Genomic DNA, 26,994 nt, shown 5'->3' on the forward strand with positions numbered 1-26,994 from the left:
CATGGAATTCTCCAGGCAAGAATACTGGAGTGGGTTGCCATTTCCTTTTCTGGGGAATCTTCCCAACCCAGGAATTGAACCTGGGTCTCCTACATTGCCGGTGAAGGAACTGGCAACTCACTCCAGTACTCTTGCCTGGAAAATCCCATGGACGGAGGAACCTGGTGGGCTGCAGTCCATGAGGTCACTAAGAGTCAGACACGACTGAGCGACTTCACTTTCACTTTTCACTTTCATGCATTGGAGAAGGAAATAGCAACCCACTCCAGTTTTCTTGCCTGGAGAATCCCAGGGATGGGGGAGCCTGGTGGGCTGCCACCTATGGTTTTGCGCAGAGTCGAACATGACTGACGCGACTTAGCAGCAGCAGCAGCAGCTCCTACATTGCGGGCAGATTCTTCACTCAGGAATCTTATGAGCAAAGTAAGTAGGCAATGACAAAGAATGTTGGAAGACAGGTTTGGTTGGTCTTCTGTCAGCATTCATGGGATATAGGTATTATAGGTAACCTTAATAATGAAAATCTCACAAGCATATGAAAAAGTGAAGTTTCAGGAGTGTAAGAAAGTAGAATAGAAAAAAAAAAATCACCAAGAAACTTAAATCCAGAATAATTTGAGAAGTATTGAAGTCTATGTGTATATCTTTATAGTTATTAGCATGGCTCAGAAGAATGAGTACTGGACACTAGCCAGGTAATCTTTGTTCCAGTTCTTGGGTCTCCCAGGGCTTCCCTCATAGCTCTAAATTTGTTGGTAAAGCATCTGCCTGCAATGCAGGAGACCCTGGTTCAATTCCTGGGTCAGGGAAGATCTGCTGGAGAAGGGCTAGGCTACCCACTCCAGTATTCTTGGGATGGCCTAGAGAATTCCATGGACTGTTGAATGACTCTTGGAACTTCCCTTGCCTTCATTCTCTTCATCTGTAAATTAAAGGATGAACTAGATGCTCTCTGCTCTCCCTTCAAGCATTGACTCTACTATAATTATTGAATACTCTGTAGTTTAGCCCTGCTAGATATTAAAACACATTGCAACATTTGTAATTAAAGTAGTATGACACTGGTACAAATGTAGAATCTTAGTGGAAAAGGATAGGGGCCTATGATACAGACTTATGGGGATTAAATAGGTGATAAAGATGTCATTTTTATTCATTGAGGTTTATTGGACAATAAGCTGTCTTGGAACAACTACCTAACCATTTATAGAAATGTAAAGAGATTTATTCTTATCCCACTCTTTACATAAAATTTGATTCTAAATGGACTAAAGTTTTAAATATACTAAACAAAGAAGGGAGGGGAGATAGAGACCAGTGAAAAAAATCTTTTAAAAAACATTTGCAGTAATATGACCTTTGGGTACATATCTCAACAAATTTAGAGCCTATAAAGAAAACAACATGGATGCAACTTATACCTATTAATACAAATTAAATACAGTACTTCTGTATTTATACAGAAGTTCTTTTGTATATTATATATGTTATTTATATAAGTTATATATATGTTATTTATATATTATACAGTTGATAATGTCATAAATAAAAGACAAATAATAAACTAATGAAGCTATTTGAAAAAGAATGTGGTAGAAGGTTAATTTCTTTTATACAGAGTTCTCACAGATCAATAGCAAAAGATGAACAAATCAAGAGAAAAATGGTCAAAGAACATTAACAGTTCATAGAAAGAGCAAAATACAAATGAATATTTGACAAGTTGCTCAGCCTCATTCATGAGGAATAGCATTCAGATACCACTTTTATCTATAAGATGGGCAAAACTTGAAAAATCTGAAAAATTAAAAATATTTAATAGGACCCCCTGTTGGAGGAAAAAGATATTCTCATGTATTGTTGATAGCAGTCCTTTTCTCTTAAGGCCAGTTTAGCAATAACTATCAAAATGTTAGATGCAGATATTTTCAGATTTAGTATTCCAGTTGAAGGTATTTATTCTATAGTCAATTTAATGGACTATTTGTGTACATAATTCTACTTGTTATACTAAATTTGTATTTGTATTAACCTTTTAAATTAATAGGATAAATTTTGAATATAACAAAAGGAGCTATTTATAGTTCTTGCCTTCGGAGAGGAATGAGAGACAGGGGGCTTTAATATTTATATTTTATATCATTTTATTCTATCCTAAATAATATTTTTACCAAGATTGGGTAAATGTTAACATTTTCATATAGTTTTAAAATTTAATAGTAAATGAGTGTCCTAAATGGACAAGGAAATGGCAACCCACTCCAGTATTCTTGCCTAGAGAATCTCATGGACAGAGGAGCCTGGCAGGCCATGGTCCACAGGGTCGCAGAGAGCCAGACACGACTGAAGCGATTAAGCACACAGGCACGAGTGTCCTAAAGTGCCTTTTTAAAGAGGTTGTGGAAAGAGTGATGATAAAGCTAAAAATATACTTAAGAAAAACTCAAGTTCATCTGCTGCCCTAAATTGAAAATAGTAGTTGAAAAAATATAGCAGTATATATGATCTTTTAGAAAATAATACAAGCTTATAGGACAAAAATGACAGTCTCTAGAGTTTCTGAAAATTGTGTGCCTCACTTACTGTACCAACACCCTAAAGGATTCTTCTGTATAATATAAAATGAGATTGATATCCTACATTTTTTCATGCAGAACTCACTGCTTTTTATTTTATGAATTTCTTCACACATAAAGTGCCTTTAGATATATTTTTTTAACAGTGGCATGACAAACAGTATCATTTACACAAACACTGAGCTATTCAAAAAGTAGAATTCCTATTAATATAGTTTACCAATTCTGTGTAAAAACTGCCATAGTACTTGTAACTATAATTTTGGTTGTTGCTTAGTAATTGAAAGACTTCTTATTTATAGACTTTTTAAAAGTAAAAATTAATCTCCTAAGAGCAACTAGTCAAATGATATTTTTATAATGAGATGATTTTTTTTTAATAGAAAAATATATTTCCTAGGTTCACAAAGGCCTCATGGTCAGAAGAAAGATCAAATAAACAGAGTTGTTGTTTGCTTTTTTCTTCTTTATCTTCCCAAGGAAGACTAAGGGCCACAGAGGATGTGGCATACATCATACAGTTTGAATACTGTAATAGATACAAAAGGAAGACTCTATCTCCCTCAGATTGATTTTAGGAAACATAAATTTAGGAAATAAGTTATGAAAATTGAACTCATAATTTATAGTTGATTCTTTTCTTATTACCTAAAATGGAATATATTTCTTTGTAAGGAGTATTTATTAGTTTCAAAAATATGCAAATTGAGGAAATGGTGAAAAATTTCAGATACTCTTAAGTTATAAACCTAAAAATCATATGTAAAAATAATATAAGGGTGAAATATTTCAAAACCAGAAACAAATTGGAAAGAAACTATATACCAGAAACTATATACCACCCTTCAAAAAAGGTCCAGAATTGGGTAAAGGAAACTTCATTCAGATTTAAAGTTGCTTTTAAAGCATGCTAGAAGTTTGAACCAGTTTTTTTAGACAGTATGTATTTTACATACTAGCTCTTGAGTTAATTCTCCATGATTTCACCGACTGCCCACATTTTTTTTTACATTTAGTTCTTCATACTTGGCCCTTTTTATCAGCATACCCATACTCTTCCACCTCATGTCCTTCCAGCACACCTAGTTTTGAAAGACTACATGAGACAGCTAACTCAGAGTAGGCATTAAAATTTTAGCTACAAGAAAACTATACCTTAAAAAGATCTAAGAACTGAGTACCCTGAAAGTAAAATATATTTACTGCTTTTCATGATAAAGCATACTTGTGTTGTATCTGTGTATGTCTCTGTGTATCTGCGTGTGAGTTGGTCTCATGTGGGACATCCCAGAACAGTCTAATAAATTTTCACTTTTGCATCTAAAAAAATAAAAATTAATCAAAGTGTAGATTTTTATTAGAGTTTTACTTCTGGGGAACATAATGCAGAATGGAAAATATTTCTGAATATCTAGTTGTTGATGTAAAATATTCTCAGTCTTAAAATAAATATTTTTCTAAATCAGTGCTGTCAAAAATGTGAAAATAATTAGAATTTAATATCAGCCGCTGTACTATATTCACTTAATTACTAAAATAAAGTAAAAACAGGCATATTAACTACAAAAAAGAGGACAATTCAACAAAACTGAAACCATGACTAATGTATGGAGAGTTAATAGACTATTGGCACAGATGAGATTAAATTCCTTTTATTCTCATAGTATCTATATACTGAAAAAATGTGCTTAGCTATAATAAGAACTTTTATTCATAGATAAAACATATTAGTGGTAGAAACCCTAAAGTATTAAAGCTATATTCATTAAAAATTATTACAGTAACTATTCTAGGAATTGAAAAGGAGACAACATTTAATATTCTCACTAATTTCTTAATTAGGGAAAGGTATGATCAAAGGAAAAAATATGTCTCTCTTCTTAATCAAAACAACCTAAGAAGAATGATCAATGAAATTACAAATTTCTTAAAGATAATAATGATAAGGATAATATTTAGTATGATTAAAAAAGCAAATAATTTCAAACTAGAAATAGTAATGACCCTTGATTCTACTTGATGATTTACTTTTTTGTGTTTTGTTTTGCTTTTGAAGAGCAATGTTCTTAATGGTATTAGAACAATAAATTCCCTATCCTGTTCATTCCATCCTTGACCTTACATTTACACTGAATTTGTGATGGTATGAGATGACAAGTAACTAAGTCATCAGTGACAGAACATGATTCCTCAAGAATAAAAACAATCTAAAACAATTTCAGATTATGAAAATTAATGCTGATTTTGTTATTTACAATTATTCCAAAATCAAAGATAAGCCTACTTGGCAGCCTACATAGTTTACTTGTTTAAAATAATATTTATTTATTTTTGGCTCTGGTGGTCTTTATTGCTGCCTACTAGGAAGTCTACTAGGCAGCCTACATGCTGCTGCTGCTGCTAAGTCGCTTCAGTCCTGTCCGACTCTGTACGACCCCATAGACGGCAGCTGGCCAGGCTCCCCCGTCCCTGGGATTCTCCAGGCAAGAACACTGGAGTGGGTTGCCATTTCCTTCTCCAATGCATGAAAGTGAAAAGGGAAAGTGAAGTCGTTCAGTTGTGTCCGACTCTTAGCAACCCCATGGACTGCAGCCTACCAGGCTACTCTTCCCATGGGATTTCCCAGGCAAGAGTACTGGAGTGGGTTGCCATTTCCTTCTCCCAGGCAGCCTACATAGTTTTTTTTTTTTTTAATACTTATTTACTTATTTGTCTTTGGCTGTGCTTGGTCTTCATTGATGCATGCAGACTTTCTCTAGTTGCAGAGGGGGCTACTCTCTAGTTGCAGGCACCATCTTTTCATTGCCGTGGACGCTTATTGCACAGCATGGGGTCTGGGGCATGCAGTCTTCAGTTGTTGTGGCTCACAGTATCAGAGCACAGGCTCAGAAGTTCTGGTACATGAGCTTAGCTGCCCCATGGCATGTGGAATCTTCCTGGGCCAGGGATCACACCTATGTCCCCTGCTTTGGCAGGCAGATTCCTGACCTCTGGACCACCAGGGAAGTCCCATAGTTTATTTTTTAGAAGAAGACATTAAAAAGTAACAAATAGAGGTAAGATACACCAAGTTTCTATCTTCCCACTAGATGAGAGATGTGAGTACATACATGAAAATAAATATAGAGAATTCAACCAGAGTTCTGATGATAGCAAACATGAATAAAAATAGGAAAAGGAGATCTGTGGGGGAAAAGTCAAGGAAAATGTAATTGTAGAAGAGAAAGCACAGGGACAATAATGCTCTTCCAGTATATTGGAGGCTATTCAACAGGGCTGCTGACCAGCTGTTCCTAATCTTCCTTGAAATCATAAGTTGGAAGGGGTCAAAATTGTAATTTAACAGATTTAGATCAAGGAAGAGGTGAGGACAACAGAGGAGGAACAAAGGGCTGGTCCCAAAGAATATCTCAAGTTCTATAGCACTGAGAAGTATGCTTGCTTTAATTTTTTGTTCATAAAGATAAGATCATCTGTTTAAACAATTTTTTTTTCATTGATCACTTATTTTTCTCCTTTTAAAATATTAAAAATAAGTAAAATGAAAACTTATAAGATTATATCATCCTATTTTAAAGACAACTGGAAAGTGAGAGACAGTAAAAGGCACAGTGGTTAAGAACATGGACTGTGGATTCAGACACTCGTAGCTTTGAATCCAGGTTTACCGCTTTCTACCTGAGTGATCTTGGATCTAGTTCCCCTAATCTTTAGTTTATGGATATATGCAAAGTGGGATTATTGTAGCATATTGGTCATTGTGAGGATAAAAGAGATAATGTATATGTATGGCCAGAAATGTGGACATATAGAAAACAAAAATTGTAACAATGAATAGTAGGAGAACTATCATACAGCATGATAGTAAAAGTGGTTCACTGTTTGTATTGTCTCATGTCTTGGCAGCATAAAAAAGAGGGGGGACTGTAAACCATTAAACTATGGCAGGGAAATTTTAGAGTAAAATTTATGCATGGTAGTCATTTTGCCCAGTATTTTGCTAAACTTTATGCTCATTTACCTCTTAGAGGTCTTTGAATGTTTTAAATAAATGGCATGAATTACTCAAAATGTATTTAGCACTTAAAGTATACATGTGGTGTGATGTGCCAGGGAGAGGTGGCAGAAGGCCTCTTGACACTAGAGAGCAGGTCCCATAGGAAAGGCCAGCATCAGGACAGCAGTGGACTGAGAAGCAAACAGACAGACAAAGATGAAGAGAATATGAGTACGAGAGGGTGATACAACTCATGCAAATCAGGAGGACTTGAAAGAGTAGAGTAACAGCAGTGTCAGAGCATCAGGCAAGCAGTCCATGACCGAAGACATTAAGGAAGGGCCAGCCAAGATAAACCACTGGAGCATAGGCCCGTGAAGCACATCCTGAAACAAAAGAGATGCATTGGCCCAGTCTCAGCTGCTTCGTTCTACTCTCATTCGTGGGGAAGCAAGGCTTAAGTGACCCAGGTTTGGACATCTGCCATTGATTTAATTAAAGCCTGTTAATTGGGTAGAGTATGGGAGGGGCAGACAGCTCTCTGGCAAAAACACCTTCTTGGCATAAAGTAATAATGAGTTTTTCAGCCACTTGTGATCAATTGGTTGCAGTTTTGATACATGAGATGTTGGTGTGGTGCTTTTAATTTATTATTAATACCTTATTTTAACTTGTGGCTTGTAAATGGTGCCTTTGTCATGACCACTTAAGCCCTGAAAGTGATCTTTATAAATAATTTACAATAGAAATAATAAGTGATATCTAGAGGGGACTGTGTATGGAGATTTGGTAATCAGCCTGACACAGGCTGCTTCTTTATCTGTCAGTCTGCTAAGCTGTACGTGTTGCTTAATTATTATGAAGATATTAATGTGACTCAACTTCCTTTTTCTGTTAGAGAAAAACATGTGCTATTGTTTTCTATATTTACAATGCAATTCATACTTTAAATCAACTGTCCATTGCATCTTTGCCTTGATATTGTAACCCAAAGGGGATATTTATGTCAAAAATACTCTTCTGAATAAATCAAATTAGCATGATCTGTGTTGTGGCATACATGAAGATGAGGCATTTTATTCAAATTTGTTTATAAGTTCAGCAATTATTTTTAGTTAATTAGAACCCCACTTTTAAATTATCATACCCATGAAATTGTCTCCTTAGACCATACAGATTCCTATATCTCTATAATTTGGGCTGTGTGTATTTCTGTATTTTAAGTGTACATCATATTCTGTTTCACTTAAATAATTATTTTGTGGAAATATAGTTGATTTGCATTGTTGTATGAATTTCTGCTATATAGCCATCTAAATATTCAGAAAAATTTATTAATTGAAAATATTCTAGAGCTTTAGTTCTCAAAGAATAATACTTAAACCAGTAATGTTGTCATTGTTTAAGAACTTATTAGAAATACAAAATTAAAATTCCATCTCAGAATTACAGGATTAGAAATTTGCAGGGTGGGTCCCAGCCATCCGTGTTTTAACAGAACCTCAAAGGAAATCTGATGCACACTGAAGTTTAAGAACCACTAATCAGTGGATCAATTAGTTATTTCATTTATGTGACTTAATGTGATTAATTAATTTGGTTAATATAGATTAATGTAATCTATGTGACTTGGTAGCTACTGTGAAGGCTATACAAGGGATTAGTAACATTCTCCTTCTAGATGAGTATAATCTGATATGCTAACTCATAAATTAATAATATTACAGGAGTTATAATCACTATGAAGTGTTAAATAATATTACAGAAGTCTAACAAGTGCCATAGGGCAGTGTAGGATGAATTACTAAATTATAAAGAGGGTATAATACTGTCATTACACTGTAGTGAGTGTAATGTCTTTACATTACATCTTACACTGCAGTGAGAGACTGAAGAGTCAGACTTCCTACGTTCAAATCCCAGCTCTGTCACTAATTAGTACCTACCTCAGAGGACTGTTGTGAAGCTAAAGGCATTAGAATAGCCCCTGACATGATGAAGTCTATGTAAATGTTAGGTATTATTAAAACTCTTAGTATGGTGAACAGAAAGTTCTGTGAGAATACAGAGTAGCACGTTTCTTAGCTGAAGGAATTAGAATGACTTAAAGAAATAAATAATTTTATCTAGGCCTTAAAGTATGAGCTTATGTTGATGGGAGAGTAGCAAAGGGGAGGGATCCTGATGGCAAATGAGAACAAATGAGTAATCTTTCCTTCTAAGATAAAAAATTATACAGGTTCGATATCTCCAGTGGTTCAGTTTTAATTCACTGGTAAAGCATTCTTTTACTTGGTTAATTTACAACATGTCCATCATCCTCCTTTTAAAAAACTGTTTATCGAATATGTTATGTGCCTTGTACTGAGAAGCTGAAAATACAGTAATGAACAAGACGGACAAAGTACCAACTTTAAGTGTTTTAGGGACTAGAACAATGACTCAGAATAACTTTCAAATAAAATTTCTTAAACCAAAGAAATTATGGGGAAAGTCACATCAAGAACTGCAGACAGGCATATTTAAGAATTCAGTTACCTCTCTCTGCAACTGGAGCCCAGAATCTGATACTTGGTCAATTATATTAAACACTGATTCATATGAATGACCCTCTTGATAACAGAAATTTGCAATGATAGAAATAACTTTTAAATTATAGTTTTCTTCTATGCTTATTATTTTAAGTTTTAGAAAAGTAACTAGTATGAGAAAGGGTCCCAGTTTTTTTCTGGATCAGCACTAATGCCAATCTAAAAATAATTTTTTTTAACTAGGCAAAGAATTTATTAATCTTTGTTTCAGACTTTTGCCCCAGACTTCTTTAGCTTAATTGGCTGCAAAGAATGAATTGTATCTAAGCAAAAACTGAAGAAACCTGCAGTGTCCAGGGGCTTGGGCTTAAAAATATTAAAGATCTAGATTTTATCAGATCCATAAGCAAAATTTTAAAAAGCAGTCATAATATAAAATAGCAGCTCCTAATAACTGCTTCAAGGTTTATCTTCTTCAGAAGTTGACTCAGTTCAGTTTGCTTCCTTCTTGGAAGTCTTGTCAAAATTCTTGTCAAGATCTAGAACTTTAGCGTCATCATCTTCTCCAGTGGCAAGTGGTACTTTTCCACCCATAGATTTCTTCTGGGGAGAGCTTCAGTCAGTCTCCTTAAGTCTAAGTCAGCCTCTTGGTCAGACTGTCTGCGACAAGTTTAAGATCCTGGGTAGCATTTCTGTCAGCTGCTTTGTCTCAGTATGGTCTATAATGGTGAAAGTGTTTGCTGCCAGAGATACCTGAACTTTCAGATTGTTAGTGTGGCTCACTGTTCCTTGATTGGTGAACATACTCATTTCTTCAAATGAGTTGTTGTTTACCCCTAACTTCTTTAAAGAGAACTGAAGCTTTTTGTTATTTTCTGTGGCATTTGTAAGAACCACCTTCTTCTTTCTGTGAGCAGTTCCTTTCCCAACAATGCACTGAGGGGCCTGCAATTTGGCAGGTTTCTCCTGGTTCATTATAGCTTCTTTCATCTTGTTGGAGAAGAAATGGGGCCACACGGGGACTAGGATTGGCACTCAGGTGATCTCAGACAGACCAGCTGAGATTAGGCACACACACGTGGGGACTCAAAATCTAAAAGTGTTTTTGACTCATTTTTTTTCCTTTTCTGTGCTGACCCCTTGGAAGTTAGGGGAAAGATAGTGAATCAAAATGGTATACTCTTTATTTTTCACTGCTAATCACTCTATTTTATTCTTTTACTTTCTTAGGAGCATATATGGTCTTTTATAGATAGCTAAGGGAAAAGGAGTAAGGCAAATTCCTTTACTTTGAAGATAGTGAGATACCATGCCAGAAACATTTTTGAAGAAAACTATGGATAAGCCACACAAACAGTAAATGATTTTTCTGCTTTTTACTTTTCCTTTGTTTGCTAATCTAAGATGCAAGTTTCATGTTTGGCTCAAAAAAATCATAGTTGTATACTTCCTGAAAAGCCTTGTCTCAGATCTATAACAATGCTCACAAGAAATATTAATAGAAACAGTTCATCTAGTTTTTTAAGCCACGCGGAAAATAAACAGAATTAATTGCCAAGACTTTTAAACAGAAGTCTATTTTCTAGTGTGACGTGGACACAGAAAACAATGGCACCCATCTGTTGTCCCTCAACCTCTTACAAATGTCAGTCTGATTTAAGGTCCTGTGAAGATCTGGGATTACTTTGCCAACAAATGTCTGTCTAGTCAAGACTATGGTTTTTCCAGTGGTCATGTATGGATGTGAAAGTTCGACTGTGAAGAAAGCTGAGCGCTGAAGAATTGATGCTTTTGAACTGTGGTGTTGGAGAAAACTCTTGAGAGTCTCTCAGACTGCAAGGAGATCCAACCAGCCCATTCTAAAGGAGATCAGTCCTGGGTGTTCTTCGGAAGGACTGATGTCAAAGCTGAAACTCCAATACTTTGGCCACCTCATGCGAAGACTTGACTCATTGGAAAAGACCCTGATGCTGGGAGGGATTGAGGGCAGGAGAAGAAGGGGACAACAGAGGATGGGATGGCTGGATAGCATCACCAACTCAATGGACATGAATTTGAGTGAACTCCGGGAGATGGTGATGGACAAGAAGGCCTGGTGTGCTGCGATTCATGGGGTTGCAAAAAGTCGGACCCAACTGAGCGACTGAACTGAACTGAACTGAAGATCTGGGATTCTTTCTTTCTGCTCAGATCTAGAATGATGAGAAGGAGGTAAGAATGAATCTTCTCAGACCTTGATGTAACCACTAATGGGTCCCCAACTAACTTTTGTCCTGAAAGAAACTAAGTCAAATCAGTTCAGCACATGAAATTCTTTTGCGCATTGACAGTTATTAATGAATGCAGAGTAAATTGTTTGTTCTTAAAATGTTACTTATACTAGATAAACATCCTTGATGGTGATTCTCTTTTCCTTATTTTTGTTGCTGCTGCTAATTCGCTTCAGCCGTGTCCGACTCTGTGCGACCCCATAGACGGCAGCCCACCAGGCTCCCCCGTCCCCAGGATTCTCCAGGCAAGAACACTGGAGTGGGTTGCCATTTAAGACAATATAATCACAGCAATGTATTTCCTAACATTTCTATGAAGAGGCTGCAACTGGTACAGATTTACCTTGGCCACATTAAGCACAATTTTTTTTTTTTACTTGAGTGGTCCTGATTCCCTAACATATGATATAGTTGGAGCTTTCCAGGTGGCGTTAGTGGCAAATAACCCACCTGCCAATGAAGGAAACATGAGACATGGGTTCGATCCCTGGATGGGGAAGCTCCCTTGAAGGAGGGCATGGCAACCCACTCCAGTATTCTTGCCTGGAGAAGAATACTGGAGTATCCTTGCCACAGACAGGCTACACAGAATCAGACACAACTGAAGCGACTTAACACACACATGATATAACTGTATCACAGGTAGTGAAACAGCATTTTGTGACAGGGTCTAGAATATTAGACTGGGAAAGATGATAGGAAGAATAAGGGGAGAGAAGTCAAGAAGAAACTTATTATCTAGCTACAGAGTTTTGAATTTTTTTTAAAAAGCACTGCTAAATAATTTGGATTTGATTATTTAATTTTCTATCAGAAATAAAAAGACATCCAAATCTCTTTTCTAATTTACTTGTAGTCTGTAAGCTAGTAGTTAAGAGCTGTATGTCAGATGTAGCTTGCAATTATATGTTTGCTCTTACCAAAAATAAAGACAGGTATATACATCAAAGAAAGAAGATACATCATATTGTATTCGTATTTTCATCACTGGAGTAAAATATCATGTGCTAAAGAATGAGCTCAAAATAAGGACAATAAAGAGTATATAATAACAAAAATTGAATATTACTAGCTGCATAGCAAATTGCTTGCCAAGCTTTGTTTCATGTGTGATGTGATTTATTGCCATGAGTACTTGGCAGAAAGAATTAAATGTTTGCATTTTCATTGCACCATTAGATATTGCTGCCGTAAAATATATTGAGAGTAGGACAACACAATACATGGTGAAAAGAAATCACATTATGGGGGGAGGGTATCATTCTTCATCCCTGAATGAGTCATGCAGAACCGACCACTTTATATGCATTTATTTTTTGTTTATGACCCATTCCACTTTTTGGAGGTTTTATCCATAACAGCTTATTGGCAACAGACAACAAATTACAGTTGCATGAAAGAACACTCATACTATTTATTGCTATTTTTAGTAGCAGCTTGCATTTGAACTCTGAAATTGGATACATAACCAACTGATTATATATTGACCATTTTAAGTGCAAAAATAAGTGTTTTTCAAAATTTTTACTTTCTTTAGTAGAATTTCATTTCCTCACAGCCGTTTCAGAAATGAAAGAACATTCCTAATACTGTTTGAGACTTAAAAATAAAATAGGCATTATGCAAGAATTAACTTTCATTAATTAATTTCACTTAACTTTTTAATTAATGGTCACTGATAAATATTTACTAATTATTTGATTTATTTGTAATCAGATTCCAAAGCAGTGTTATCATGTAAGACTTGGATAAATTTTTAGAAAAGTATGTGTTACTATATCTGTTTTAAAACTAAAATGGAATTTCCCTATAATACTATTAGCTGAGAGTATATTTGAGATAAAGGAGATTGTCTATGACTTCATCACTGATCCTTGATCACTGAAATAGGAAGGAAGGAAGGAAGTGAGGGAGGGAGGAAAAAGGAAAGGATCTAAACCCAGTGAACAAAATAGCTCAACCTATTTTCTTTCAATGTTTATTTTTTTTTAAAGTTCATTTTTATTCCAAAGCTTTATATCTCCTGGTAGTTTTCATGATGAATCATTTTTCATACTCTTTGTTATGGGTTTTATAATTTTCAGTGGTCATTATTACTAGGTAAAATTATACATTTGGGGAAATCAAATATGTAGCTTACATCATTTACATGCAATGGGCATTAGAGTGCCTAAATATTCCCTTTCAGTGCTGCAATAGCTCTGGTCCCTATCTACCACTCTATAATGAAGGGACTGATGATATTGTAATTTGAGATTGTGACTGTCATGATGGTATAATCATTGCAGGATCTGTCTCTTCTTCTCACTCTATAAACTCTATTGACAGAAATATATTCTTCCTTTTTTTTTTACCTGAGAATTAATGTTTTAGGCATTAAATTCATAATGTTAGTTCAACTTGAATTTCCACTTTTCTGTTAATTTTTCTTTTGATTGATAGACATCATTTCATAAACTTAATGCTTGAAAACAGAACAGGTTGTGAATCAGAATAACAGATCTGCTAGAATAAAAGTGGTTATGGAAATCTCACCCCTCAGGTGACATTCTATACCAAGAGCAGCCAAGTGCCTCAGATTCTGTTGGGATATAATTATCTCAAAATAACTATTTTCCCAACAGCACTGCATTACAATCAGGCCATAAAATTTGTTTTGTGTCTCAGGAAAGAAGATAGAGTAAGCAATTTGGAATGTTACAAAACAGGCTCAGTTGAGCAGTTTAATTTGCATGGATTATCCTCATCCTCTAAATGTGCCATTGACCAATGAGAGTTATCAGTTGCCTTGGTCCAGAGAGCGTTATCATTTTATATGCACACATTTGCAAAAATTGAGATTTAAAAGTTGCTCAAAATATAATAAAAACAAAAGAACTATTAAAACAGTAGCTGCTGTAAATAATATATTTTACAACTTCAGAGATGTTTTATTCTATTGTATTTAGCATACATTTAACAGATACTTTGCCAGCAAAGATTTGCAAAATAAACCAGACTAGAACAGCCCTATAATTATATCTGTGTAAATGTTTTAAAGGATTGTATTATAAGGAAAAAACTGTAGTAGTAAGTTTATTATGCTATTTATAGTATGCAAGCGAACTTTATGCAAGAGTCAGATAGACTTGAGTTAAGTACATTCTGTAGTTTCCACAATTATTTTAGAAGCAGCAAAGTTCCAACCATAATTTTAGTTAGAGTAAAAAACATTTGTTGAGTTCTTATATTGCACTGAATCCCTGGGGATGTAAAGATGAATAAGACTTTGTTTTGTTCAGCTGACACTCCAGTGTCAGACACTGGTATTGTATTATTATACATCTAAAGAGACAGATACATGCACAGGGAATAGAAAAACCCAGATTTCCTAGTGTGGGAGTTCAGGGATAATTTCTTCAAGGGACTGTATACTTAAGGCTCAGATTTAAAGGATGGGCAAGAGTTGTCCAAAAATGAAAAAGATTATTCAAAAAGCAAATAAAGAGTTGGACAAAATTGAAAGATATGTGATTTTTAAGTGTTAGGTCTATTAAGGTACATATTACAGAACATTTGTTTTAGGCATTCAGTTCTGTGAATGATAGTTATGTAAGTATCACCACAGTTAAAATCTAGAACCTTTTGTAACTCATAAATTTTCCTTTTGCCCCTTTATAGCCAATTCCTTACCCCTGCCTCAGTGTCTAGTGACCACTGACCGGTTTTATCCCTATAATTTTGCCTTTTCTATAATACCATATAAATAAGGCAGTATAGTATTGTAGTCTTTTAGATCTATCTTCTTTCATTCTGCATAACACACTTGAGAATCTTCATGTGGTTGCATGCATCTGTAGCTCATTCCCTTTTGTTAATACATATTCCATGGCATGGATTTACTCTGCTTATTGATTCATTCCCCAGTTAATAGCTATGTTGGTTGTTTCTAGTCTTGGAGATTATGGATAAAGCACTGTAAACATTTCTGTACATGTTTTTGTGTGGATCTATGTTGTCTTAATTTCTCTAGAAATCATTCCTCTTAGATAAATATCTCGGAGTAGGATCGATAGGTCCTATGTGGAATATTTTGATGTAGCTGACTGACAGAAGTGTGAAACCCCATGAGGTACTCACAGTTTACTATTACAGGAGCACGGTGAGAGAATGAAGACAAGGAAAGAGTGGGCGAAGACCAGATTAGTACTTTTTGTTCCAAGCTAAGAAACTCAGATTGTGTTCCAAATCAGATGGGGAGATTTTAAGCAGTCATGTTGTGTGCTCATATTTCCATTTTGTTTGAGGTGTCAGGGCAAAGCTTGAACTGATGGAAGGAGGCTTTGGTGTCGAGATGAGGCTGGACATTTTGGTATTCTTAGTCCAAGATCCTACCATAGGACCTATTCCTGGCAGAGCATACCCAAGACTTCCAGTATTACAATCCCAGGATACTGTGCAGGTGAAGAAAAAAAAACAAAATATGTTTACTGATAACACTTTCTAAAGAATTAGATAGCCCACTCCCCAGGATCATGGTCTGTGCTAAGAAGATTTCACTAGGAAGAAGACCTTTACTATGCAGAGCTAAGCAGGTACTTTCTTAAGACGGTCAAGCACTAGCACCAGGGACCAACAACTTGTTTAATTCTCCTAACAACTCTATGAGGTAGATGCCATTATCATATGCATCTGCTGTAACAGAAAGAACAGAGATTCTGAGCCTATCAGAGCTACCATTTATTACTATGATAATCATATTACTGTGATCATTATGATAAATTGTTTAACCTCTTCAGACTCAAATTCCTTGTCTGTAAAATTTATATCATAGTATCCACCTCATTAGAATTTTAAGAGGGTTGAATGAAACAACATATAAAATGACCCTGGAGTATTGTTGATGGTCACTAAATGTTTCCTGTCTAGAGTTACACAGTGTATATAATCGTGTATATATAATCAATGAAATATTAATTGGTTGAAAAGTTGGAAATTAAGCTTGAGTAACTAAAAAAAGCAAAGAAAAAATAAAACATTTGAATAAATTCCTAAGATTGATAATGAACTTATAACGTACTTTATTTTTTATTTATTTTTTTATTATTTTTTTTAGTTTTTTATTTTTTTAATTTTAAAACATAATGTACTTTTAAAATCCATTTAAAAATGAAAACCAGGATCTATCATCTGTTTTGATGGAAAATTAAATAATATACATGAAGCGTATAAAGTGTAGACATACAGTCTCCCTCACTTTTGGTTGTGCTTTCTCATGGGAAGAATTATAGTAAAATATTTTCCTTTAAATAAAGAATTGGACATAAATGTTTTCTCTAACAAAATCCTTAGTAAAGATAAATTTAGAATATGGAAGATCTATCATGTATTAGGAAGAATAATCTTGTTTTACATTTTCCCCAGCACCAGAATGGACTGTTATACAGATACTGAGGGAGACAGTTTGGGGAGAAAATTAAATGGACCTAATTATTAGAACTGTCCAGTGTAAGAGACTGGTTTTCATTATGCAGAATCTCTATGACCATCTGTCAGGAATGATTTAAAATAAAACATTTTTTATGTTTTTCATTTCTTTATTTTTGGGCTGTGCTGGGTCTTCATTGCTGCGTGGGCTTTTCTCTAGATGTGGTGAGCAGCGGCTACTCTTTAGTTGTGCTGTGCAGTCTTCTCATTGTGGTGCTTCTCTCATTGCAGAGCATGAACTCTAGGCACACAGGCTTCAGTCGTTGTGGTACGTGGGCTCAGTAGTTGCAGCTCCAGGGCTCGAGAGCACAGGCTTAATAGTTGTGGTCTACAGGCTTAGTTGCTCTGCAGCATATGGGATCTGCCTGAACCAGGGATCAAACCCATGTCTCCTGCATTGGCAGGTAGATTCTTTACCACGGAGTCACTAGGAAAGCCCTTCCTGAATTATTGCATTGAAAGCCAAGGTTAAGCTAGATATCTTAATAACATCTCCTGTAATATAATTTATCATCGTTGACCTTTCCAAGTGTATGACTCAGTGATTCTCTATTTTTACTTCTTCAGAGTTTATAAATACTTGAGCAAAATACTGCTTCATTTGAAAACCATTCTGACCTTTTAAATATATTATTGTTTTCAAATTGTTAAATTCTGGATTTCAGTAATGTTGACACTTGCTACCAAAATATTTTTTGGATAACTAAATAGTTCAATAAATTCATGCCATTGTGTACCTTGCTATTCAGTATGAGGTTACAAAAGAACTATGTCTTTTCCTTGGATATTAATTTGTTTGGTTTGCATGTCTTCAACTAAACTGCTTTAAAACAAGACTGCCTGTTTTTTGCATGTTGTACTTGATAGCTTCAATTCATCCACAGTTTCATATAACACTCTTTTAAAAAGTGGGTGGGCTATTTTATATTTAATAGTTGTCCTATTCTCATTAATAGAGCTTTCAGTTGAGTTCAGTTCATTTGCACAGTTGTGTCCGACTCTGCAACCCCATGAATCATAGCATGCCAGGCCTCCCTGTCCATCACCAACTCCTGGAGTTCACTCAAACTCATGTCCATTGAGTCAGTGATGCCATCCAGCCATCTCATCCTCTGTCATCCCCTTTTCCTCCTGCCCCCAATCCCTCCCAGCATTAGGGTCTTTGCCAATGAGTCAACTCTTCGCATGAGGTGGCCAAAGTATTGGAGTTTCAGCTTTAGCATCAGTCCTTCCAATGAACACCCAGGACTGATCTTCTTTAGAATGGACTGGTTGGATCTCCTTGAAGTCCAAGGGACTCTCAAGAGTCTTCTCCAACACCACAGTTCAAAAGCATCAATTCTTCGGTGCTTAGCTTTCTTTATAGTCCAACTCTCACATCCATACATGACCACAGGAAAAACCATAGCCTTGACTAGACGGACCTTTGTTGGCAAAGTAATGTCTCTGCTTTTGAATATGCTATCTAGGTTGGTCATAACTTTTCTTCTAAGGAGTAAGCATCTTTTTATTTCATGGCTCCAATCACCATCTTCAGTGATTTTGTAGCCAAAAAAAAATAAAGTCTGACACTGTTTCCACTGTTTTCCCATCTATTTCCCATGAAGTGATGGGACCAGATGCCATGATCTTCGTTTTCTGAACGTTGAGCTTTAAGCCAACTTTTTCATGCTCCTCTTTCACTTTCATCAAGATGCTTTTTAGTTCCTCTTCACTTTCTGCCATAAGGGTGGTGTCATCTGCATATCTGAGGTTGTTGATATATCTCCCAGCACTCTTGATTCCAGCTTGTGTTTCTTCCTGCCCAGCGCTTCTCATGATGTACTCTGCATAGAAGTTAAATAAGCAGGATGACAATATACAGCCTTGATGTACACCTTTTCCTATTTGGAACCAGTCTGTTGTTCCATGTCCAGTTCTAACTGTTGCTTCCTGACCTGCATATAGAGCTTTAGCATAGATACTGTTCTTAATTTTGAACACTGGGGAAAAATACACTTGATATGGAACTATTAGTGTTTTTATATTTATGACATACTGCCAAATGGATTTTTTTTCCTTTAAAGTAATTCGTCCTTTGTATTGCCACTGCTAATACCCCATTCCAAACATTAGCCATTTTATGCCTGGAATCTTATCCTTGTCTTGCATACTTTGATTCATTCTAAAATGGCTACAAAATTAAGCTTCATTAAATATCTATTTATAAAATACCATGCATTAAACTTTCAATGACTCATCATTATTTCTAGAGAAAAAAACAAAAACCATATGATTAGGCTTGAATTCAAGCCTTCCACAGTATGATTGTGCCTGCCTAAAAAACATGCTTTTTAGTACTAAAAAACTTGGTTCCTTACATGTCAAACTCACCTGTAACACCTTATTTGCTGTCCTATATCCACAATCCACATATGCAAGTATCTATGCTTCAGAACGCAGCACAAGACTACCATTCTCTCCACAACGTCTCTTAGAACACCTAGCCACAGTGTTCTGATCACCTGTGGATTTTATTTCCCATGTTATTGGACAGACAGCAGGAAGGATCACTTGGAAAAAAACCTAGGGATTGATTGTATCTGTCCCTATTTTAAAGATGTAAAAACAGACACTTTGGAAATTTGAATTCAACTCAGTACTTTTTCTTCAAATTGCCTTCCTTGTTGATTAATTGAGTAGATGTATTGTCTGCTGTCAGTATAACCCAATGAATGATATTTTATTATGCTGTTTATTTTTCCCAATTATTTTTACATTTGAGTTTGACAATATTATCAATAATTTTCTAGATTAATTATTCACGATCATAGATGCCATGTAGTATATAGGTATATAGCAATGCATATACTCAATGCATGAGTTTCTAAAATAGCTTCTGACCCACCACAGAAGAGGATTATAAAATTTGCAGTAATTTAATCTTATACATGTCATCAACTTAGTTTTCCCACCCTGATGTTACCGTGCGGCTTTAGGACTTGGCATAGAACTGCAGTTTATTTCAGACTTGCCCTTTAAGCAAGTACCAAGTCTTAGGAAGGGGCAGAGGGACCACTGTTTATGTAACTGCTTACCTAGGAGTTGAAAATAGGGCACCAAACCGACATATAGAGTGTTTTTATTTTCCTCTTCTATCAAAGCATATCAGGCAGAGATTCCATGAGGAGCAAATAAAGGATGACATGGCATGCATTTCATGGTCCAGGATCCATTTAATCCAGCAAATTAATGACTCAACCTGAGAAGCTTGAGTAACTCGATGATGAGGTACTAGGCTTTCCTCTAGGAGGCAATCTTAAAAGCAAACTGTTCAGATGTATATTATTATTTTTATAGTGGTATGTGTGTGCATTCATAGATCAGGAAACTTCATTAATGAAGATTATATGTTCTAAATAATATAAACTTATGAGTTTCAGGAGAATTGATCTTAATGAGTTGCTGTCTCTTCTCCATTTAGAATAATTATTTAATTTCAAAATAATATGACATATTTTAACAAACTATAAATTAATCTTGAAGGGTTTTAAAATGCTTTTCTTCACCACTTGCATGATACTTAATGTTTTTCTTTTTCTCTTCTGTTACTAGTTTCCTCATTTCTTTCTAACTCTCACTGCTAAGGGAATAGTAACTTTTAAAGAACTTTGAAAGTCTGTGATGAAATCTCTAATCTTATCTCTTCATATTTTTTACATGACCATTATTAACATGATCTTCCTCATCAAAGCTATTCATTGAAATCAATTATCAATTTCACTCAAGTAACAGTAAAAATTAAGACATTTAGTTCCTACCTCAAGTAGCCCTTGATGTAAAGTGATAACAATGGCAGCACCAATGTATCATCCACTACAAACCCCTCTCTGTCCCTAGTTTCCTGCTAAACATCTGTTCCATAGATGTGCTGTGAGTGGTAAATGAAATTGCATAGCACAAGACGTGGCAAATAGCGTGTGCTTCATAAATGTCAGCCCTCCCCAGGTATAGCTGGTATAACACTTGTTAACAATTCACATTTTTATAAAGAATAATACATAGAAATTATTTTCTAATTTTAAAATAAGTTAAATCTGCTCTGTTCTATGAGAAGTTATAGAAATTATTCATGATTAAAAAGCAGTCATTTTATAGTTTGAGCGTAGCAGCTGGTAAAGAAGCTGCCTGACAATGCAGGAGATGCAGGTTTGATCACTGGGTTGGGAAGATCCCCTGGAGAAAGAAGGAAATGGCAACCCACTCCAGTGTTTTTGTCTGGGAAATCCCATGGACAGAGGAGCCTGGTAGGCTATAGTCCACAGGGTCGCAAAGAGTCTGACATGACCGAACGACTGAGCACAAAATGCTTTAATAATTTAGGCATACGCTGTGGCTGTATATATTTAATTCTCAGACTGAAAGAAGAATGAGGAAAAGCACCCCTTTCTTCACTTCATTTCCTTCACCATCGTAAAAACCAAAGAAAATTTATAAAAATAATTTTGGTTTCTCACAATTCATATCTAATAAAAATAATTTTAAAATTCTTTTTTTCTTTTAGAAGGTGATATGACAGTAGCTAAGAAAATGTTTGATATGCTTAAGATAGAAAATTTTAAATGATTTGTTGTAATTTATAGTGGATCCTTAGCTTCATAATCTTGCTGAGCCACCAAGTGACTCTACCAAGTCTAAGTTTCTACAATCTATTAATACACTTTTAAAAAGACTATTGATATGATATTAATTTTAAATGTATAATTAAACCCTAATATTTATCTTCATCAGGTTTTTACAATCCAAAACTAATCATTCTGCATGAATCTTTCTTTCTATGAGGAAACATCTCATACAACGTTATGGACCATAGCCCACCAGGCTTCTCTGTCCATGGTATTCTCCAGGCAAGAATACTGGTGAGGGTTGCCATGCCCTTTCCCAGGGGATCTTCCTGGCATCTCTCATGTTTCCTTCATTGGCAGGTGAGTACTTTACCACTAGCACCACCTGGGAAGCCCATGAGGAAACACATCTACCTGCAAATGTGCGTCATGCCCCTCTTCTTCCCAGATTCCTCACAGCACTCTCCACACCTCACCACTCACTGGGGAACTTTTGCTGCTGCTGCTAAGTCGCTTCAGTCGCGTCCGACTCTGTGCGACCCCAGAGATGGCAGCCTGCCAGGCTCCCTAGTCCCTGGAATTCTCCAGGCAAGAACACTGGAGTGGGTTGCCATTTCCTTCTCCAATGCATGAAAGTGAAAAGTGAAAGTGAAGTCGCTCAGTCGTGTCTGACCCTCAGCGACCCCATGGACTGCAGCCCACCAGGCTCCTCCATCCATGGTATTTTCCATGCAAGAGTACTAGAGTGTGGTGCCATTGCTTTCTCCAGGGGAACTTTTAGCTCCATGATAATGTCAGGCCCCATGCCTCCTATTACATTCCACTCAGTCAAAGCTCAGATCTCTTCAGGTGAGCCTTCTTTGTCAAGTGTCTCTTAGAAGAAAAGCAGTGTCTGCAATGAAATAATTCACACAGTTATGTGTGTGAATGGCTATTAATTTTGTACTGTGTTCAGAATTTTTCAGGTATTTTAATGAGAGGATGCTTGTTGACACATGCTAATTTCAGCCTAGTAAAATTTCGAATAATTTGACAGCAGGAAATGACCTCTCTCTGCAGCATGGTGGAGGTTGTTTTGGGGTCATCTAGACTTGTTTAGGCAGCTCTAAACATCAGCTGTAGGATCAGCTGTCTTTTGTTATTCTTGCTGATAACAGCTTCTCTCCTCATTTGACTTGCCAACCAAGAGGTTCTCTAAAAGCCCCATTTTTTATTTTACAATGGTTACCATGGAAACAGCATTGAGGATGCTGAGTTTCTGAGTGAATGTGTATCTGTCTGTGTGTGTGTGTTAGTAGAGGTGGACAGGAGAGGTTATTGTTTATGAGTCTGGGTCATTAGAAACTTCAGTGATGGTAAATGGAAAACTGACTTTACTGTAACATCAGTTTCACATAAAATATTGTCTTTTTTTTTTCCTCTCCAGTGATCAGCTTTTCTCCCTCAGGTATAATTTTCTCTTACTTCATTGACTAAGCCTGTTTATGGCATAGATGAGATGTATGTATGTATCAGAGGAGACCAGCTCTGCCAGATTAAGATAGTGACTTAGGAAGACAACACACCCTCCCCACTCCCTGCCCCCGCTCTCCCCTCCCACCATATCACCACCATGATGAGGATGTGCTGTGCTTAGTCACTTAGTCGTATCTGATTCTTTGAGAGCCCATGGACTGTAGCCCACCGGGCTCCTCTGTCCCTGGGGATTCTCCAGGCAAGAATACTGGAGAGGGTTGCCGTGCCCTCCTCCAGGGTATATTTCCACCCCAAGGACTGAACCCAGGTCTCCCACATTGCAGGCGGATTCTTTACTGTCTGAGTCACCAGGGGATGAGGATAGGATAGAAATAGACACACATGTGAGCTCAAAATAGGTGCTGTGAATATGTTGGTTTAACTTTTGAGTTTTGTCTCTGGCAAAAGGGGCGCTGCCGTTAACACTGGGAAGCCCAGGAGAGGAGAATGCAGAGGCAGATGGGGGAAACCACTTTTGATTATACAGGCACTATTGATTCTTTTCTAAAAATCGTTGTGAGTGTTGTGAATATAAAATAAGACAAATAGTTGTATGTGGTATATACAAACCCTCAAGTCACCATCAGGGCTTCCCTAGTGGCTCCAGGGTGAGAATCTGCCTGCAAACACAGGAGAAGTGGGTTTGATCCCTAAGTTAGGAAGATCCCCTGGAGAAGGAAATGGCAACCCACTCTGGTATTCTTGCCTGGAGAATCCAGAGGAGCCTGGTGGGCTGCAGCCCATGGGGTTGCAAAGAATCTAACAGAACTTAGTGACTAAGCAACAAAAACAACAGCAGCAAATCTCCGTCAGTCTCATCAGTCTTGTATAGGAATGTGTAGACAATGGAAAATATAAATTCAGGGGCTAAATACTTTTAGAGTTAGAAGCGCCACAGCTAAAAATTCCAAGATTTCTAGTGTCTGAATAGCCTGTGAAGGTAACAGTATTTAGATCCTCATAAACTGAGCACAAGGAAAAATGTGAAATTATCTTGAATTAAGCTTTGCCGATGTGAAGGCACTGAAATATAAAGCATTCTAAAAATGAACACTAAAGACTTCAATCTGCGTCTCATTCATTGGTCATTCTTTTTCCCTGAGGCACCTTAAAAGGTAAACAGGTATATTTGCTTTTTATAACCAAATTTAAAACTTGCAGTGAAGAAAGAATGCTGACAATATACAGAATGCAATCAATCAAGAGCATAGGGGTCACTTTGTAACAATTCTTGATATTCATTGAAAGAGATTTCATTATCTATTTTAAAATTCTAAATTCTATGAAATAAAAGGGAAACTAAATGCCAAATATAAGATTTTCAGAAGATAATGGGATCATTTAGGTGAGCTCTTGGCAGAACCAGTAACTGTTTCACTAAATGATTAGATTGTTTTTTATATATATATTTTTTATCATTTGTTTCCTGTAAGAAAAAAGCCTATCTTTATTTGTTTTGTTTGTGGTCATTTTTTATAAAGTGAAAAATCCTAACTTAAGAGAAAAAAACATTAGCTATCTATGCTTTTTAACTAGAAGTCATTTTTGACAAACTTAATAATAAGTATTAAACACAGTGTGCCAGGCACTGTTCTAAGTATTATACAAATATTAACTCATTTAATATACTTCTTACCATAGTATCAGAATTAAAATTTCAAAAGAAAATACTATTGGTAAAGTTCTTTGTTGCATATATATTTCTTTATTTACATTTTCCATGAACTCAGACCTCATCCTCCTTTATCAAGAATATCTAAAAAATCATCTAGAAAGTACTATTAGTTATATAATATTACACATTACATATGCTAAATGACATAGCTTAGGTAAAAGCCCTTAAACATTGTACACATGCATGTGCTTAAAATTTGATATGATGTACTATTGGTCTCATCAGATTTATTATAAATATACTTATACTTTATATTAGGATGCTATTTCAGTCTTTATAATGGCAAGCAACATGCAAGAAGGGGTGTTCAATAAACTGAATATTTTGCATCCAAATATTTCCTAAAGTAGTATCTTGCAATACAGTGATAAAATGTAGATGCTTTTTACTACTCATTCACATTTATTATAATTAGCAGGGGGAAGCATGTATAGAGCATTCACCATGTGTAATACATAATAGCAAACATTGTACATGTATCACTTTCATTAATGCTCACAACAGTCCTACAGCAATCTTTTAATTATTCCAGTTTTGCAAAGAAGGAAACAGAGGCTTAGATTGAATAACTAGTAAAGGTTACATAACTAGACAGGGGTGTGGAGTTAGTCTCTAAACTGAAAACATTAGTCCCTAAAGCCATCAGACTTATTCTCAGTGTTATGTAATAAATGCAGTCACCAGTGTTTATTGAATCCCATCTCTGGCTCGATGCCATATGTGGTGCTAGGAATAAAACCACCAGTTAGAAATATTGACATGAGGTCTTTACAGTGTAATATGTGAAACATATTAATAAGGCTATGTACAAAGTAACATGAAATCTCAGAGGAATTACAGAATACCTCTGGTTCAAGGTGTGTATTAAAGCTTATGATCAACTTCAGAAGCTTCTATAGTAGAGACATCTTTCATTCTTCATGCATACTAGCAGTGTTCTTTTTCCTACATTGGTTGCAGATTGCAGTTCTAGTCTCTGCCAAAAGTTACCACCTTTTCAGTGGTGACACCAAAACAACACAATTTTTTTCAAATCAGAAGCCTGATATTCATGCGTGTTGTTCATAGCAAAGCTGCTGAAAACCATAATTATACTGTCATTTGCACAGGAGACAAATTGCCATAGTAAGAGAGGAAATAAGCACCATAATAAGAAATAATGACTACTATTTATTGACTGCTTATCATGTCCCAAGCACTATTCTCCCTATTTTACATCCGAAATTTCATTTACTTTTCAGCGCACCCTATGAGATGGGCATTATTGTTCTATTTTAGAAAGGAAATTGAAGCATAGCGAGGGTAATTTGCTCAAGGTAGCACAGCTAGTTAAAGTGAAGTCTGCTTCAAACAAAGGTCCAGATGACCTCCCAAGAACTCTACTATTCCAGTGATGAAGTGATTAGAGTCTGTAACCACTCAGGCTGGTCTGCATTTGTGCTCTCCTGCTTCTTTGCTTTGAACCATAGATAAGATAGTTAACTGTGCCTCAGTTTCCTCATCAATAAGATGAGAATAATGACTATAATATCTTCTCCATAGGATTTATTGATTGTTGTTATTTTAGTTACTGAGTCATGTCCAACTCTTTGCTACCCCATGGACTGTAGCCCATTAGGCTTTTCTGTTTGTGGGATTTCTCCAGGCAAGAATACTGGAGTGGGTTGCCATTTCCTTCTCCAGTAGGATTGGTTACAAGGTTTAAATGCACAGCAGTTACATTAAAGCTCTTAGAACAATGCCTATAACAGAGCAAATGCTTAAAAAATAATACTAATAGTTATGATTCTCCTTCTCAAATTCACACCCTATTAGAAGAAAAAATGGAAATGAATATGTGGTAGGGAGTAAAGTGTAGAATTCATAGTAATTTTTCATTTGTTCAGATCAGCATATTAGCTAAAGCTACTATATTCACTGAAGTTAATGTTTTAAGTCTTACCATTCATCTCATAGATTCCAAATTTTTCTAAGAGAATATTTTATCTGTTCTTTCTTCACTTTATTCAAAGTCATTATCATTATCATTTTAGTCCTTTCCTCAGATCTAAAAATCAGTGACCAAAAAAGAGATAGATCTCAACATTCAAAGTTGAAAGAGTCAATCCCTTTTTCCCTAACATGTTTCTTAGAATCAAATTAAAATTTCAATATATTGAAAAGAAAGATTGATGATAAACTATCTAACACAAGCTGGCATTACATGCTTTTATTTGTTAATTACCAGTGATGTTTCTAACAAATTGATAACAGTAAATATTAAATAACAGTGAAATTAAAGAATAATGACTAAGTATAAAATGTTAGATTATATTCCTGTCATTGTTTACTGACTGATGAGGGGAAGAATTACCAGGATG

The 26,994-nt window shown here is 35.8% G+C and overlaps 1 protein-coding gene and 1 pseudogene across 2 annotated transcripts in view; one reads left to right on the forward strand and one right to left on the reverse strand.

Moving 5' to 3' along the window:
- Positions 1-26,994, forward strand: part of MAGI2 (membrane associated guanylate kinase, WW and PDZ domain containing 2) — a 1,476,322-nt gene that overhangs the window by 229,551 nt on the left and 1,219,777 nt on the right. The window lies entirely within an intron of this gene.
- LOC138080420 (transcription factor BTF3 pseudogene) lies at positions 9,597-10,094 on the reverse strand (annotated as a pseudogene).

Source organism: Capricornis sumatraensis, chromosome 5, assembly GCF_032405125.1.
Source record: "Capricornis sumatraensis isolate serow.1 chromosome 5, serow.2, whole genome shotgun sequence".
In the NCBI taxonomy this organism is placed as follows: Eukaryota; Metazoa; Chordata; class Mammalia; order Artiodactyla; family Bovidae; genus Capricornis; species Capricornis sumatraensis.